This window comes from Rousettus aegyptiacus, unplaced genomic scaffold (genome assembly GCF_014176215.1).
Source record: "Rousettus aegyptiacus isolate mRouAeg1 unplaced genomic scaffold, mRouAeg1.p scaffold_m13_p_4, whole genome shotgun sequence".
Classification (NCBI taxonomy): Eukaryota; Metazoa; Chordata; class Mammalia; order Chiroptera; family Pteropodidae; genus Rousettus; species Rousettus aegyptiacus.
Genome location: NW_023416307.1, coordinates 145,943,861 through 145,961,192, shown reverse-complemented (window position 1 = coordinate 145,961,192; position 17,332 = coordinate 145,943,861).

The following is a 17,332-nucleotide window of genomic DNA, read 5'->3' as shown; positions in this document are numbered from 1 at the left end:
TTATCAATGTGGACATGGGTAAGCAACATTTGCATATGAGATAGACCCACATAACCTACTTAATGGATTTTAAAAACAAAGGTTTAGTAAAATATTAAAAGTGTAGTTTAGAATTTATAGAGCAATAGCGTTTAGGTAGAGAAATAGTCAAGATAGAGGGGAACTAGATAATATTAGAGATGAAACAGTAAAAATAATACAAAATAATGAATGAAATAAAAAGACTCCACATGAAGTAACAATAATCTAGAGACATTATATCTTAGTTTAGAACAAGAGAGACAGAGAAAGATAGGCAACCCTTTCTAGGTGGAAAAGGTTTCATTACTCTTGCTCATCTCAAAGCAAAGCAAAAAATTCCCAAGATTTTCAATGGCTTTGAATGTGGCCTCACATTTCAACCAGATCATCCAGAATATTTGGAAAGAGGTCATCTAAATAACATCTAAATAACATCTAAATAGCATCTAAATAACATCTGTTGCACCATGTGAGTGGCAGACAGTCACAGATTTTCTCAGTATTGACAATCAAGGCATTTTTTTTTATTGTTAATGCAATGTTAATTGGGACCATGCTAACATTTAATTAATATGAAGTACAATTGATCATTTGTCAATGCAAATGCAAGGGGGGGGGAATATTAATTGAAACATATGTGAATGGTTATTTCCAAGTATAGGAAACATCCCACGATTAATCACAGTGTGATTAATTGATTTTAATTGATTCAAGATGAGTTCCTGTGGCAAAACATAAGTCTGTCAATAAAACCTACAATTAAGACTCATTATGAAAAGGAAAGTTACTACAGGCAAGTGGCAGGCTGCTTTCCTTATTATGCAGAAAGGCCAGCATCCTAAGGAGAACAACAAAGGCACAGAGATTGGACATCCTGGGAAAGTGAACAAGATGTTTAGGAAAGTCTTCAGCCAAAAACATGGGAGCATTTTGGGCCTGAGGAACGGAAATTGATTCATCTAAAGCTTTGCAGATGAGAGAGTTGGATGGGGAGCTAAAAACGGACATAGGGCCACCAGCTCTATCATTAAGCGTAGAGAGAAGCAAGGCTCAGATACCCCAGCAGGTATAGGTATACAGATGCAGGGAGCCAGAGAATTCCGAGGCTCTGAAATGCACTGGAATGAGCAGGGTCTTCAAGTCTTATGAGACAGAAATGGAATCTCCCTACAAATAAAAATTAAGTTGGATCCTTTGCTAATCAACATAAATGGGGCTCTCAAAGCTTCTAGGGCTCCAGGTCTTAGTCATGACTGCTGTTCAGAACTACTGATGCCCACGAGGCACTTCAGGAAGACTAATTCGGGATTCCCAGCTCTGCCTGTGGTTCTGGTGGAAATTCAGGGCCTATAAGTTCACTCAATTGTTCTGTACTCTGAAAATTGAAGTGATTCTCACTTGTTTTCACTATATGTATGAAATGTGAAGCCTTCCATGATGTCGTCCCATTAGATTGCTATGACTTCCTCTCCCTCCCCCCATGAGAGAAGCTTGGAACCAACCAATGAAGTACTTTTATTATAGATACTGAGTATGAGTATAAAAACAAAAGTACAGCTATGATACAAAATACACACACACACACACATATGTGTGTGTGTATATATATATATATATATATATACACATATATAGCATTTGGGTAGAGAAATAGTCAAGATAGAGGGGAACTAGATAATATTAGAGATGAAACAGTAAACATATACATATATGTGTGTGTGTGTGTGTGTGTGTATGTGTGTGTGTGTGTGTATAGAGAGAGAGAGAGAGAGAGAGACTTTGTCCTTAGTTCCTGGCAGTTTCAAAAACCACATGAACTTTGAATGATAGGAGTGTCTTTGTTATAGTAATAAGGTGAATCCGAGCAGAGGCTCCTACTTAGCTTCAGGGTTGGGGCAGGTCACCAGGAAGACTAGTGATTAGAGGGTGGACTTTGGGCCAGCCCAATCTCTGGGAAGGGGAAGGTAAGTTCAATCAGGTGGCCAATGAGTTAATCAATTCCCATATAATGAAACCCCAGTTATAAAAAAAAAAAAACCTCTGGATATCAAGGCTGAGCCAGGCTTCCTGGTTGGTGAGCACACTGATGTGCAATGTGGGTAACATACCCAGATTCCACAAGGAGAGAGCATGAAAGCATGAAACAGGAATGGAGTCGCCCCTCCCTCCGCCCCCATCCCTCCACCCACCTTAGACCTCATCCTATTCATTTCTTCCATTTGGCTGTTTCTGAGTTGCATCCATTATAATAAAACTAACAATAAGTGCAGCACTTGAAGAGAGTTCTGTGAGTTGCTCTAGCAAATTACCAAACTTGTGATGGTCATAAAAATCTCTGAATTTATAACTGGTAAGTCTAAAGTATAAGTGACCCAAGGCTTGCAGGCAGCATCTTAAGAGAGACAGCCTTATGTGAAAGACTTTGCCATTAACTTGTGGGGTTTATGCAAATACCAGGTAGTTAGTGTCTGAATTGAATTGAATTGAACTGAACTGAACTGAACTGAACTAAACTGAATTGTAGGACATCCAGGTGGTGTCAGAGAATTGGTGTCAGAACATAAAACTTGAGACAAGGGCTTGGGCACATGCAACTTATTTAAGAAGTAGTCCCAAGAGGCAAACTAAAGAAATGAGACAGAGAAGGGGAAAAGGCCAACGTAAAGTACACTAACTGCTGGTAACCTCTGTTGGCAACTAGGGCTATTGGGGACATTTTAAGGAATCAGATAAAATGCTCTGGGGACAAGAAGGCCAAGTGACTCCTCTTCACCAGTCGGTTAAGGACTGCTCTGGGGAAGCGGGTTGCTAATTCCTCCACCACTCTCATTGTACCTGAATGGTTTCCTTAGCTTCAGAGAAATTCCTGACCCAACAAGGCAGAAACACAGAGGAATAGCTTGATGTGAATGCCAGCAACATGCAAAAATCAGGGAGTTTGAAGGGAAGTTGTTTGGTACGTGATAATTACCTGTTGCACTCATGAATCTCATACCCTCTATAAAGTGCCTGAAGTTGCTTTCTTGGAGTGAAATTATAAACGAATCATTATTAAGTCAGAATTCCAGCTTTACAATGTCTTTATTCCCTCCCAGTTGCACCCTACAGAGGAAACAGCCCCAGGGGCTACTTGCAAATAAATACTCAGGCTCATACACTGTGACATTGGTCCCCATGTAATAACTGATTGAATTAGAAATGATACCAATCCCCACGAAGCTAATGTGTGGGCCAGCCAGTGGTCCACGGAAGTAATGAGGGAGTAGGTCATGCTGTTAATGCTGGAGCTGGAGTTGAAGCAAAGGAAGGATAACTGAGTCCTGATAATGAAGAAACCCCAGTACTACAAGGATGTGCCTAGCTGAGGCAAGAGCTACCTTGGGGTAGAGCAAATATCTAATGCCCGAATTACATTCCAGTCTCCATGGCTGTGCTCCTGCAGGAGGCCTGAGTCCCTCACTGACAACATCACAGCAGTCGTATTACTAGAGCTCGTCTGAACGAGCGCTCTGTTCCTGGCCACTACAGGAGCTCGACACAACATACCACACCACAACAGACTGCTTCCGATGGAAGGGCTCTCACAGATGCCCAGCCTAAAACCTGCAACGGCTAGCAGAATGTGATTTGTCCACCTTGAAGGTTACATTCCTCTATCCACCACCATCATCACGTGCTTGGACTAACAGTTATCCCAACAAACAAATCTCACCAAGCAAGAGTTCAGAGATGGAGAAACTGTAGATGAAAAAGACTCCATTCAAATACATGTACGATGCATGGGTGTTTACCAAGGAGAGAGGAAGAAGGATTGAGAGAAATATATTTTGACCAAGTTCTGTACAATTTCTTGAAGAACATACATCTAATGGGGCAGTAGAATTGACATCGAAAATAAAACCCCGTTCCTGAGACAAGTCACCACTTTCAACCTGCCTTTCTTGACTGGGGAAATAGTACCTGCTTACAAAAGAGTCAATATCAATAACATGTAGGAAAATTAAATCATAAATCCTGTCTTCACTTTTCTTCGAATGTTGGCTTTATTCTTTCATATTGTAGTCAATCTCGCTCCATATACTGGGACATATGGCCAAACTCACATCCTTCAAACTTTAGGGCTGATCGCCATGGCCAGGAGGATATAAATTATGAGAGTAATTTGCCCAATTCTTTGATTAGAAACATGGTATATAGTCCCAAAGTAAGAGAGAAGAGAATCGGTAGTATTAAAATGAGACAAACACAAACACGATAACCATACCCATCTTTACCACTTTCCCTGTGCTTTCATTCCATAAGTATATTTAGTATTTACCATGAGCCAGGCACTGTACTAGGTTCTGAGCTTATAACGATGAGCAAATCCAATATAGATCCCACCCTCACTGAACTTACTAGCTGAGAGTTTCCAGCTAACTTTGGAAATAAGCTTCCTAACATCTCTGAATTTTATATCCCCCCGATGAAATGAAGATAATATTATTTACCTTTCATTGTTGTTGCAGGGAAAATCAGACATGGCTTCTGGTGTTCAGCATTAGCAGTTCAAGCTGTGGTGCTAGGACCAATGATGGCAGCTGTGGTATCTCCATTCCTTCCAATTCTGCAGTGAGTTGTTGGATAGTGTTCCTGGCTGCACAGCTTCCAAACTCTGTTCTTTAGCCTTGCTGGAAATTCTATGCACGACCTAATATTCTTTAATAAATTACCCTTCTGCTCAAACTAGTTCCTGTTGTTTGCTACTGAAAACCTTAACTGATAAAGAAAATGCTTAATAAATGGTAACTATAGTTACTAATCCCTCAGCCTCTTGTCACTTTATTAAGAAAAATACGACTGAGAGCCGTACAGAGTGGGACCCAAAGTTGAAGGCAGCCCCAAGTCTGATGGGCAGGCAGGGTGAAGAGTCCTTGTCATTTTCCAGGAACAAGGCGAAGTAGGGAGGCAGTCCAGCCCTTCACATGCAGAGGTAAAATAATGATTTCTGCAAAGGGGCCTTCATGCACTGCACTGATTAAAAGTAATAAGATGCTGCTTCTTCGTTTGACTCCAGATTTAATTTCAGACACTTAAATGTGTTATGGCCTTTCAATTGAATTCTGTGTGTTCAGTGGAGCAGGAAGGTAGAGAATCTTAAATTTTCCTTGTCATTCAGGAGACATAAAGGGGAGCCGTGTCCACACTCCTGACCTTCAGAAGATGGGCACGGGACATGATTGTCTCATTGGCCTGCAACCTTGACCTTGGTGAACCACAGGTGGTTCCCATGAGAGGAAAGTCTCAGAATTTTGCCAAATTTTCTCCGAGATGCTGCAACTATCAAAAAACCCTTGAAAGGCAGCCGAGCCAGTATTCAGAAGTCTGGGCCTGTCGTTCTCTGAGAACCTGCTTGAGAGGAAATGCCTGTATTTTGGTTGAAGTCGGATGACCTTGGAATTTACCTGGTCTCATTTCTCCTGCTCCAGTCTCACCTAGCCCATGATTCACAACACCCTCAGGTCTGCCACTTATATCCTGTGATATTTTAAAGTTAACCTCCTTCAACCTTAGATTCTTCACCTTTAAAATGGAGATGGTTGTATCTAAGACACAGAATATTAAATGTAACATCTATAAAATGCTAAGATGATATAAAATGGTTAGCCATAATCTCATATTAAAAGATCAATAAATGCAACTAATTGTGTCATTACCCTCAGCCTACCAGGAAGCAGGGCAGAGAGAGCTGGGGTAACGTATGCAGCCCTCTTCGCTGACTTGGTCCTCATGGCTCTGCCTCACTTCTTCATTTCCATATTTTCAAGCAGAGAGAAGACCAGCAACAATACCTGGGCCTGCCAGAGCTTGTACCCCTAGGCAGTTTACTGAGAGACACAGGGATCCCTTGTCCTGGCCCCAGCCCAAGAAAATGGCACCCATTATGACCTTCTTCTGGGCTCCCAGTGATTGGCCCAATCGCCCAGAGAGATACCTCATCAGCACAATGAGCTGTCACAGCCTCAGAATCCTCACGGTGATGGCACCTCCAGTATGGTGGGACTAACATTCACGAGAGACTGGGGTGACAACATGGAAACTCTTCAACATGTGCATGAGTTTACAGCTCATTTGGTTGTTAGTATGAAACCATGGAAGGTTTTGGAACAGAAGGATAGACTGCTGAAACAAAGTTTAAATTCTGACACTTAAATTGGTGTGAGAGTGACCTAGGCAGCTTTACTATTCCCTTCAGGGTGACTAAAAGCTAGACAAGCTTCTTCCAGACTACAGGCCCCTGCCCACCCTTTCTTAAAGCATTTACTTTAGAAAACTTGCCATTGTGAATTCAACTTTATAATTCATTCTCTGCTTTTTGAGATATAAATCTTCTCCCAATTATAATCTAAGAACATCTTTCTCAAGAACCTAGGAGCTATACCTTTGAAATGTAATCATAAAGAGAGATGATTACAGTCATTTCCCAGTCTCTCTGGGAGAGTAGGAGCTTACCTTTGATAAATACCAATTAGCAAACACAGATGTCCTAATCACATTGACCAACCTCCACCCTTAACATCCTCCCATGCTCTTACACTAATTCACTCCAGTGCTTAAAAACACTTTTATCTTATTTTTTGTTTGTTTGTTTGTCTGTCTCTTTGTTTTGTTTCAATGAAGTTTGTTTCAGTGGAGTTGAGTTTACTCTTTCAACCCTATGGCAATAATTTTGACCTCTATTGCAATAGTTTTGAATCAAGTCTTTCTTACTTTTTAACTCCATGAAGTACAGTTTTTCTTTGACAAGGGTGGGCAGGGGAACTATTTAGAAGTTGTTATAATTTTCCAAGAAAATAGAAAGAGGCAAAGACAGTAGAGCAGAAAATCATGGTTTTTGGATGTGGGAGAAAGTCATGATAGAAAATTTAGAAGTTAGAGCAGCTCGCTGCTACCCTCAGCATCTGAGCAATAGCACAGCTACTCCACACGTATCAGAGAGGCCATGAAAAAACCTGAGTTGTGCTGGAAAGACAAAATGAGGAACTCATTTTTTAACATGTCGAGTTGAAAATTCCTCTGGAAAAAACAGACGTCCAGCACATAGTGTCATAATGTTGGAGACGAGGCAGAGACCAGGGTGCAATATTATATGTATTTCTTTTCTCGAGGCAAAATATATTTTTGTTATCATTACAAAAGTAATACATACTCATAGTAGAGAGTTGGGACACAGACAATTGCAAAGTAAAAACTAAACAAAACATCCAGAACTTTCGCAAAAAAGGGCAGCCACCATTTCTGTTTAGAAGTAGTCTGTGCCTAATGTGCTCACGGTTTGGGAAGGAAGAGATAGGGAAAGGGATCATTATAACTAATGGGACAATTGCTATAGAAGAGTGTTAGGCAGAAGCCTTAGAAGGAGTGGGCAACAACTCTAGGAGAAAGGGGTTGAGGAAAAAAGTCACCAAGTAGGTGACATTTGAGCTGCAGTTTAAAGTATGAGTTTGCAAATTGTAAAAGCAGGAGCTTTAGTGAAGAGAGTTGAAAGGCAAACAATTGCTCTAGAGTGCCCACCAAAGAATACATACCCACAATTATGCAGAACTCCTATAAAGCGGTGAGAAAGAGCAGATGATCTAATTTTTAAAATGGACAAAATACTTAGCAGGTACTTCACCAAACAGTGTATTTATATGGCCAGTAAACATATAAAAAATGCCCAATTGTATTGGTTACTGAAGAAATGCAAATTAAATCCACAATCCTCTACTGACACGCACCCACCAGAATGATTAAAATTAAAAATATCCAATGTTGGCGAGTCTGTGGAGCAACTAGAATTTGTCAGCTTTTCTTGTGGGAGTATAAATTGGTAAAGCAACTTTACAAAACTATTGAGTAGTATCTATTAAATTTGATAAATGCCAGCCTACGAAACAGTAATTCCACTTTTACATACAAATCCAACAGAAAGACAATGTGTGTTCACCGAAAAGAATGTAAACAAACGTTAATAGCTGCAAAATTCGTAATAGTCTCAAACTGGAAAAACCCAAATGTCCATCAATAGTAAAATGAACAAAGTGTGATAACGTTTATTACACAGAAAGACAGGGAGAGGGAGGCAGCGCACAATGAAAATGAACAAGCTACAAGAACATGTAACAGCGTAAATGGATTTCACAAGCATAAATAAGATTGAGGAAAATAGCCAGACCGAAATGGTATGTATTAAATGATTCCATTTATATTAAGTTATAAAACAGATAAAAATTAATCTGTGGTGGCAGAAATCAAGACAGTGGGCATTCCTGAGGGTGAGGAATTACTCAAAGTGACATCGGGGGCTTTCTGGCTGCTGGCTCTGTTTCTTGATCTGGGCCTGGTCACTCCACGTGTTCAGTCTTTGAAAACCCATCAAGCTGAAAATACATGATTTGTGCATTTTTCTGTGTGCATGTTACACTTCAGTAACATTTACATTAAGCGAAAAGAAGTGAAGTTGGGTTCATTTTGCCTGAAATGCAATTTGCAGGGGGAAGGCTCTCGGAACTTGACCATAACCACCGACATGGTCTGGTCTGCTCTTAAAAGCGAAAGACTGGAAGGAAAGGTGGATGGAGGAGCAAGATTCCAAATTCCTCAAAGAGGAACAAAGAAGAGGGAAGCCGGCAGGAAAGAATGCAAATGGAAAAGAGGGAAGCAGTTAAAAGAAAGGATGAAAAAAATGCACAGAAAGGTTGCAGGCCAGAAACTGACGGAGAAAAGCAGGATAATAATGACTTGAAGATTCTAGTGTTTTTGTTGTCTAACTTTCCTATAAGATATAATAAAGCAAGAATATTTAGAACACATAACCCTACTAAGAGCCTAATAGTTCTCGCTGCTTTGATTCAGGTGGCATTGGGACTGCATTCCAAGCCAAGTGGAGTTTCTCATGAATTCTTCTGTCAGGGAAGAAAGAAGGGTGAATAGGGTCTAGGATGCTTAGGACTGAAACAAATTCTTCCCTTGCTCTCCACCCTTCCGTCCGCTCCCACAGATCCCCTCACCCTCACCACTGCCTCAGTCTGCTAAACACAGAGGCTGCCGCGCCCACCTTGCCGCCTCTCTGACTCCGCCTCCTCCGTGCTGCCTGTCAGCTTTCCAAATGTCTTTCTGTTCTGCAGATGCCTTGACAGAAAGGGCAGGAGGACACCGGGCTCTGTGACTGAGGTCTCCACCCTACAGGCTTTGATGGAATTTAAGTGGAATTCAGCTTCATTCATCACTGTCAGATATGCATAGAGCTGAGTGATCACCACAGTGAGTGCAAATCCAGCTGTTCAAACGTCAGAAAGGGCTTTACAAATTTGCCTTTCTATTCCGGATTCCCAGAAAGGTAATAGATCTCTCAAAAGATTTGAGGTCAGTGACCAAGATACATGAGGAATTCTGTGTCTTTCCAAGTGCACATGGCTTTGGACTAGTCAGAACCGGGCCCTGAGGTCATGGTGAGGAGGAGCTCAGCATGCTCTCACTCAGGCAAAGACTCTGCAGTCTCCTATAAAGAAGGAATCTTCCTTTGGGAATGTGGGTATTCTTGCCTCTATGTGATCTCATAGGTTGCAGGAAGACTCACCTGTTAGCTTAAGACAGCCCAGCTTCTGGGTCATGAGAGAGAGAGAACTCTAGTCCATTGATTCTCAAAGATCAGTCTCCTGACCAAGACCAATAGCATCAGCACGACCTAGGAATCTGTTAGAAAGGCGAATTCCTGGGCCTTACCTCCAGATTTACAGAATCCAAAATTCTGGGAGGTGGGGTCCAGCAGTCTACGTTGTCATAAGCCCCAGGTAATCTGTGCAAGCCAAGTCTGAGCAACACTGTTCTAAAAGTGAAAGACGCCGACCTCACGGACCTGCCCTCTATCCTAATTAGCTGGATCTTCAGAATTTCTTCTGAGGAACGGGGGCATTTCTGCCTTATCCGTCAGAAGATGGAGGAATCCTAAATTACATCTCTTTTGGAAGCTCTCTTTCAGCTTCAATATCTGTGATTCTATGCCTCCAAAATAATCTAATGCTTTTCCTGGGAAAGAGCTAGCATGAGTTTGCTTCTTACTCAAGCCGGGTGTGCTTACACAGTCCCAGGGATTTGAGCTGATGCCAGAGCAATTGATACAGCAAGAAATAACAAAATGCTAGGACATCACAGGGTCCTACAGAGACGGGTGAACCCTTCCATGCCTCCACACTTGTCCCCTGGCATCAGCCATGGGGCATGAATAGAGGAGAAAGAGTCTCAAGATTTTGAAGATGGGTTCCTCAAAACGAGCCACAAAGAAAGCAGGCTTCCAGGATCTCTCTGTCTTTGTTGCTTCAATCACCTTCTATTTTGTCCCCTAGACCTGGAGCACTAAAGCCAGCCTATTTAAAACAAATCTACCACAGTCTGTTCCAAAGAAATTTGTTATCCTGAATTTGTCCCAGACTGAAAACTGCACGCATGCAAGGTTTAAGAGCTTATGTTAGGAGAAATTGAACATTATCTCAGGGTAATGTTTTCCTACTGCTACTTAAATTTCTAGAGGCATTTACAAAAATTAAACATCAATGGGAAGCCAAAGTCCTTTATTTATAAAGCCAGCAATAGACATTGATCCTGCGATAATGTTATTGCTTTTCTTATTGCTCTTGTCAGTGTGCTTTCATCATCGTTGGGTTGGATGAGTATAGGGTGGCACAGGAATAGAATGTTTATTGACGTGCAGTTTCTTGGTGCTTTTAAAAAGTCTGTGGTTCCGTCTTAAGGCCTTTAGAAAGCTAGTTATGCACAAACACAAAGGAGCATATTAGAGCTCTTAGTTAATTAGTATTTCTTATAATGGCTTCTTGACTTTAAAAAAAAATGTGATACTTGGATTCTTCAAATATAGTCAGCATTTTATTATGTATTTAGCCACACATCTTGAAGTTAGATTAAACCACACTCAACCCACGTAGCACACAGAGGTGAGGTAGGTGGACTCCTTAGGCTGCTTCCTAAACTAGGCAAATGGGGACAGTTACTTCGTTTATAAGAGAAACGGACTGGCCAAGAACATTAGAGAATGCTGACTCATTCTGGACCCAGATGCAGGGAGCCTGAACAAGACCAGGAGAAATGAGACCATAATATATCCTGCAGTTGCTGCTTGTCCAGTTGATCTGAGGGGAGAGAGTAGACTGTGAATCAGCAGGACCTGAACTTGGGGAGTCAGGAGAGAATGGACACACTTAATAGGAACGAGTGTTACAGGGAACCTTGGGCATGAGTATCCTGTCTGATCAGACACTGTGTGATCATAGGCAATAAGGGGTTTAGCCCCAGTTACTGAAGAGGTACATATGAGGCCCTGGGACATTCTCCTCCCCCCATCTGATACACAAGTGAAGTTTGGCCTGCTGAGAACCGAGGTCTAGATAAAAAGTATCTAGCAGATATTGTGGGCAGGGTGAGGAAAGGAGCTGGCCCGGGGAATTACAGTGTAGTTTTCACAGGGACACATATATTCCTGAGGTTACATTCAAGGTAACACACACCTTCTCTGCCAAGGTCAGTTCCTCCTTTGGAATTCTGAATATCTTCTCTGGTCTTTTCAGAATATCAATTAGTCCCCCTCTCCTCTCTATAGTCAACCCTTTCCTCTCAATCATATCTTCCCCAAAACACTCAGGGCTCAAGTCTCCACCACCTTAAAAATATCTTCCTTCCGCTTCCTATTCCCCGCAGCTACAGCTCTCTCCTCCTCCTCACACCCAAAGTTTTTCAGAAAGTCATCTATCCCTGCAGTCTCCATATGCTCCCCTCCCGCTTACTCCTCAATTCACTCCACTGTGTCTTCCGCCCCCATCACAGGCTTTAAAAAGCCTCTATGATCATCGAGTGACCTCTCTGTTGTTCAAGTCCATGGACAATTTTCAGTCCTCGTTTTGCCTGGGACCTCAGCAGCAGGGAAGACCACTCCCCTCATCTGGAATCATCTGGGCTTTCAAGACTCCGAAATCCCCTGGTCTCCCTCCCACCTCCTTGGCTGTTCCTACATTTTATTTGCAGGTTCCTCTTCCGTATCCAACATATTAGAGTTCCTACAGTCTCCAAGAGTTGGCCTTGATCTCTCTCTCTCTCCTTCAACACCCATTTCAAAAACATCATCAAATCTTGTTAATTCGGGCCCTATGGTATTGTTTTATTCTGTTCATTTCTGTCTTCACTCCTCTTGCCTATTGAGAGCTGCAGTAGCCATCTGGAGAACACGGAGAGAACTCTGCCTAAGGCCGTGCAGTTAATTAATGGCCACTAGAAGTAGGGTTCAAGTATTCTAGCCCCTGGTGCACTGGTGTTTCCTGGTCACCTTAATAGAATGATACTTTATCTAGAAAAGCCAAAAATTAGTTATGAATATGATGTGATTTATCATCAAGACATACATTGTTGAGGAAGAATAGGGGAATATGAGATCCTTCTAAGGGGAAATGTCCTCCTCTTTTGAGTTGGCCGGATTAGAAAAACAGAGACGAGATTCTAAGTATGTCCTCAGGAGACCTTCATGAAGACCAACCATCCTCCTGGGAACTGAAAAATCGAGGCTCCATCTTTCTCTATCTCATGTGGGTAACAGAGGGAGCCGATGACAACTGAGGAAGGAAACAGACAAGCCAGACTCAGACTTCAAAGGTTTGGCTGCAACTGTCAGCAAGAGGTGAGAACAGCAGATGAGACAGCGACGCTCTCTGAAATAATCAGTCCTTAAGGACTGTCATGTGAAACGCAGAGCAGACTTGTTCTGCGTGGCTCCAGGAGGCAAAATTAAGACTCAAGGGAAGAAGTTACTGACACACAGGTGTCAGTACGAAATGAGAAAGAGCTGTCGGAACTGTCCAAGGTGCCGACCAAGGGACCAGGCAGGAAGAACATTTTCATTTAGGCTGCACACCACCTTCTTATGGGTACTGTCAAGCAGACTCTTCCACCAGGTGAGCAAGATAAAGCAAGACCTGATTTTCATACCATGCCTCATGGCTAAGACAGGGCTGAGTGGCTTGACCTTCTCAATAGTACTGAGGCCAGTAAACAGTTGTTATCTCCAACTAACAGAAGTGAGAATTTAGGCACAACAAAACTTAGGTATATGGCCTTAATCACACAGAAAACTAACAGAGGATCCAAGATTTCATGCATCCACTCAACACAATTTTATGCAACATTATTATGGTGTATATACTGAGGTAAGTATGGTAGATGGAGATTAGAAAGATAATCCCATGTCACCAAGGAAATAACAAACAGAGGAGGAGATATTTGTGTAGGTTTATTAATACACAGTGAGATGCGATAAAGATCAGTAAGTCTAGGAGGCTATTAAACACAGATGAGGGACAGCTAACCTGGTACAAAGGAAAAAAGAGGTCAAAGAATGTGTGACCAGTGCCAAGTCTTCAAAACCCAGTGAATAGAATTTAATAAGGCGAAAAAAAGGGATGGAGGGTTACCTGTCAATGCTTCACCAAGGTCACCTTTAGCAGGACAGGGCTCCCATTGTCCAGCTGCTGTGAGTGTTGGCTGTGAGGATTCACACCCACCCCCTTCCCAGGACAAGTGCTCCGGGCCAGTGGGAGCCACCTTCCCTGGGAGCCTACACACCCCATCTATAGGGATACCCTACCTTCTCTGGTGACTGCCTGATATAGGGGCCCAGGGGCCCTGACTGAAATTGGGATCACCTCTATGGTGCAAGTCATGCTCAGAGCTGAGATCACATTCTCGTTTAGCCCCTCCCCCTACCTTATTCTGCTTTCTTCCTTTCCTTCCTTCTGAAACTACTCCTTTAAGAAATCACATGAATCCCTGTCTTTCCCTCTGCTTTTAGGGAACCCAACCTAAGTCAAGAGGGAAGGATGTCCTAGGCAGAAAGAACCATGTATGTCATGGCATGGATGTGAGAGAGCACAGCATAACCCAGAGCAGCAATAAGTTGGAGCAGAGGGGTGAACTATAGTGTGGTATGATATGAACTAGGTAGGTAGATAGGAGTCACGATCCTATTATGTTCTATCATCTAGCCAGTCACATTCTAATTCTCCATACTACCAAGCTGACTTCTGATACCTTTAAAGGCAATATTTCAGAGCACATCCAGACCATGAAGTGAGTTTATAGAGGAAGGAGTAATGAAGCCAAGATTCCTTGATTTATTCAGTGGCACTTCACTAAGCAGGAACAAAGATGAGCCCCCTGGAATTTCCTGATTCTCAGACCACATTGCCTCTATGGAACTTGCCACCACCAACTCCACCTGTGGGAGAGCGAATTATCCCTGCAGGCTATTTTTGTCCTCCCTTCCCTTTTCTTAGCTCCATCTGCTTTTCCTGCTTTTCTTTCTTGCCTATATCCATAAGGTCTTGCCCTTTGGTCTCTGTTAGCACTTGGTTTTAAATTCTAAAACTTTCCAAAGCCAACGAAACCCTTAATCACAAAGTTGGGCTGCCAGGGAAAGAATGCTAATTGGAAAGTTTTATTTCTTGAGGTCCTGGGGAATTTCAAAATGGATATGTTTCTTTTGTCTATCATGCCATTAGCACAAAATAGACTCAGGAGTGGAAGAAAATAAAATGCAGTCCCAAATACGATAAATTAATCTAAGAAATATACAAATTTTGAAGCAAATGACAGACTTCTGGACTACAAAAACTAAGGATAATGGCCCAGATGGAAGCAGCTGAAACATGGGTCTTTTTTCTTAGGTAGCACAGGACTGGTCAAAGGAAGAGAGAAATAGTCCCCAAGCACCCAGATGGGGCTCGCAATGAAGGTGAGGTCCCAAACAAGGTCCGCCCCCTTCATCACTGCTCAGGTTCAGAATATAACCCCACTTCACAGCCACGCAAGTAGCCCTCTATAGTCTATCCCCTTCTCACTAGTCCCCAGAATGATGGACAGGAGTAAGACACAGCTAGTGTCTTCAGAGCCTCAAAGGACGAGCAGATACATAGATAAATATTCACAGCACAGTTGCATAGACTCAAGAAGAGAAAAGAAACACATTATTCCCTCTGGGGTGGAGGTGGAGGGCTGAGGAGACTTCCTTTCATGGTCTATGCAAAGGAGAGGCCTTTACTTCCTTCCTAGACAACAGGACCCACCCAAAACCGACAAAAACACCAACCACCTGTCAAGATTTCATGTCCTTTACTGCTTCTTTGGTTATACCAACAGGATAATTCTGGCAAACTTAGGCCAAAAGTTATCTATTTGAAATGCCTTTGATGTGTCACAGAACACAAGAAATGTCTGAAGGACTGAGCTTGGACAAAAGCTGGAAACAGTGAAGCCCTGAGGATTTAGGTAACGGAAGTCAATACCAGCTGGTCAGTGCGCCTCTGCAGAACCAAGGGCTCCAACAGATTTTTCCTGCCGTTACCTCACTTTGGGACAAACAATATCTGATTGGATGAGCCAAGGGCAGAAGACCAACTACTGCACCCTTCTTTATGACACAGGATGAGCAGAGGAGTTCTACAAAAGAAAGTGAGGTGCTCTTGCCAGAAGAATGGCGGGTGGATGCTCTCAGTATCCAACATGGGACACGTAAGCCCCATGGGCCTGCCTGAGGTTTTTAGCCAAGAAGCATATTGGAAGAGTTCTTATTTAAAAGGCAGAATTTCAGTCCTTTCCCTGGATACGATGACTCAGAAGTTCCTGGATGGAGCCCAGGAATTAAGATCTTAATAAGCTCTTAAGTGGCTCTACCAACAGAAGGTCAGTGAAGCCGGACCGCCTCCTGGATGAGGTCTGCCATTAGTGCTCTGTATTAGCCACCACTGGGGATCGGCTGGGAAAAAAAAAAAAAAATGCCATGATAAAGATGATCTTTTTTCTTTCATTCCTTTTTGAACTGCTTGTATTTAAAATCCATTAAAACCATATTAGAAGACTTGAGGAAAACTGGGCCGAATTCCTCCCTGTACTTGCCTTATCTTGGAGTATCATCTGATTCAGGAAACACAAGTATAGGGACAGGGCTGACTCCCCGCTGTTAACCTACAAAGACTCCCACAGCTCCCAGTCTGGATTTCTAGCCATGAGCGGCAAACACTGGAGGGCTCTAAGTTCAGGGGAGACCCAAAAATGACCTTGCACCCACACCTATTGTGCTCCCTGCTCCATGTCCAGCACGTAGAACATGGCCGTTCTATATTAGGCTTTCTTTATATTTGCTGAGCGGAGGGAGGACAGAAGAGAGGGATTTTCTGAGTCCACTCTCCAAAATTCCAAGAGATAATTAATCTGCTGAGTGCCTTTCACCAAGACCCAGGAAAAGCAGACTAAGGGAACCGGGGAGAGTGGTGCCCCTGCAGAGGGCAAGGAAGCTCTGGGCCCTTTCCTCAAACCTTGCCCTGTGTGTCTCTTTCATCAGTCCTATTCTTTTAGAATAAACCAGTGATCGAGTCAGTAAAATGTTCCTCTGAGTTCTAGCAAGTTAATCAAACCCGAGGAGAGGGTCTTTAGAACCTCTGATTTATAGTCAGTGGGTCAGAAGTGTAGGTAATGACCAAGGCTTGTGACTGGCCTCTGAAGGGCAGGAGCTGGAAACGGGCTTGTAGACTGAGTCCTTAACCTGCAGAATCTGATGCTATCTCTGGGTAGATAGTATCAGAAATGAGCTGAATTAAATTGAATTGTAGGACACCCTGGTGTCTGAGGACTGCTTTTTGGTGTGGAGAAACACTCCCATCCCGCTCCCTATACACACTCACGTTGGAATCGGTCAAGAAACCTAATTTAGTGCTAGATTATTTACTGTTCACTACTGCATGAGGGGTGGGGGTTAGGTAAGGAAAAATTCTTCCCCTGTGATCTTCCCTTCTGATTTAAGCCACAATGCAAATTGGGGGGCTATTTCAAGGTTTAACAATAGTAGCTAAATGATCTTTGCAGGATTGCAAATAAAGGAGGCTGTATCCTCAGGAGTGCTATTAGAACTAAGGTCTCTCGGCTCCTATTGTTAAAGAACATTCATTACCAGGCTCATATAAAATCCCGAGAAGGAAGCAAATATGAGTCTGCAATGTTCTCTGTAGTTCTTATGCAATTGCCTCTTGGGGCTAGTTAGAACTGCTTTTGTAATTCACCAGTTATAAATTCCTTCCAATGTTTTCATAGCACTGAAAGATTGATCACCCCAAGTCACAGTTTTGTGATGACACTGCAGGTCCACCCAGTGACCCCGAGCCGATGACATCCTCTCTGATGGCCTCCTTGTGGGCAGTGGCCCTCGAAGACCCTGGGATGCCTCTCAACTTGTTAGTTG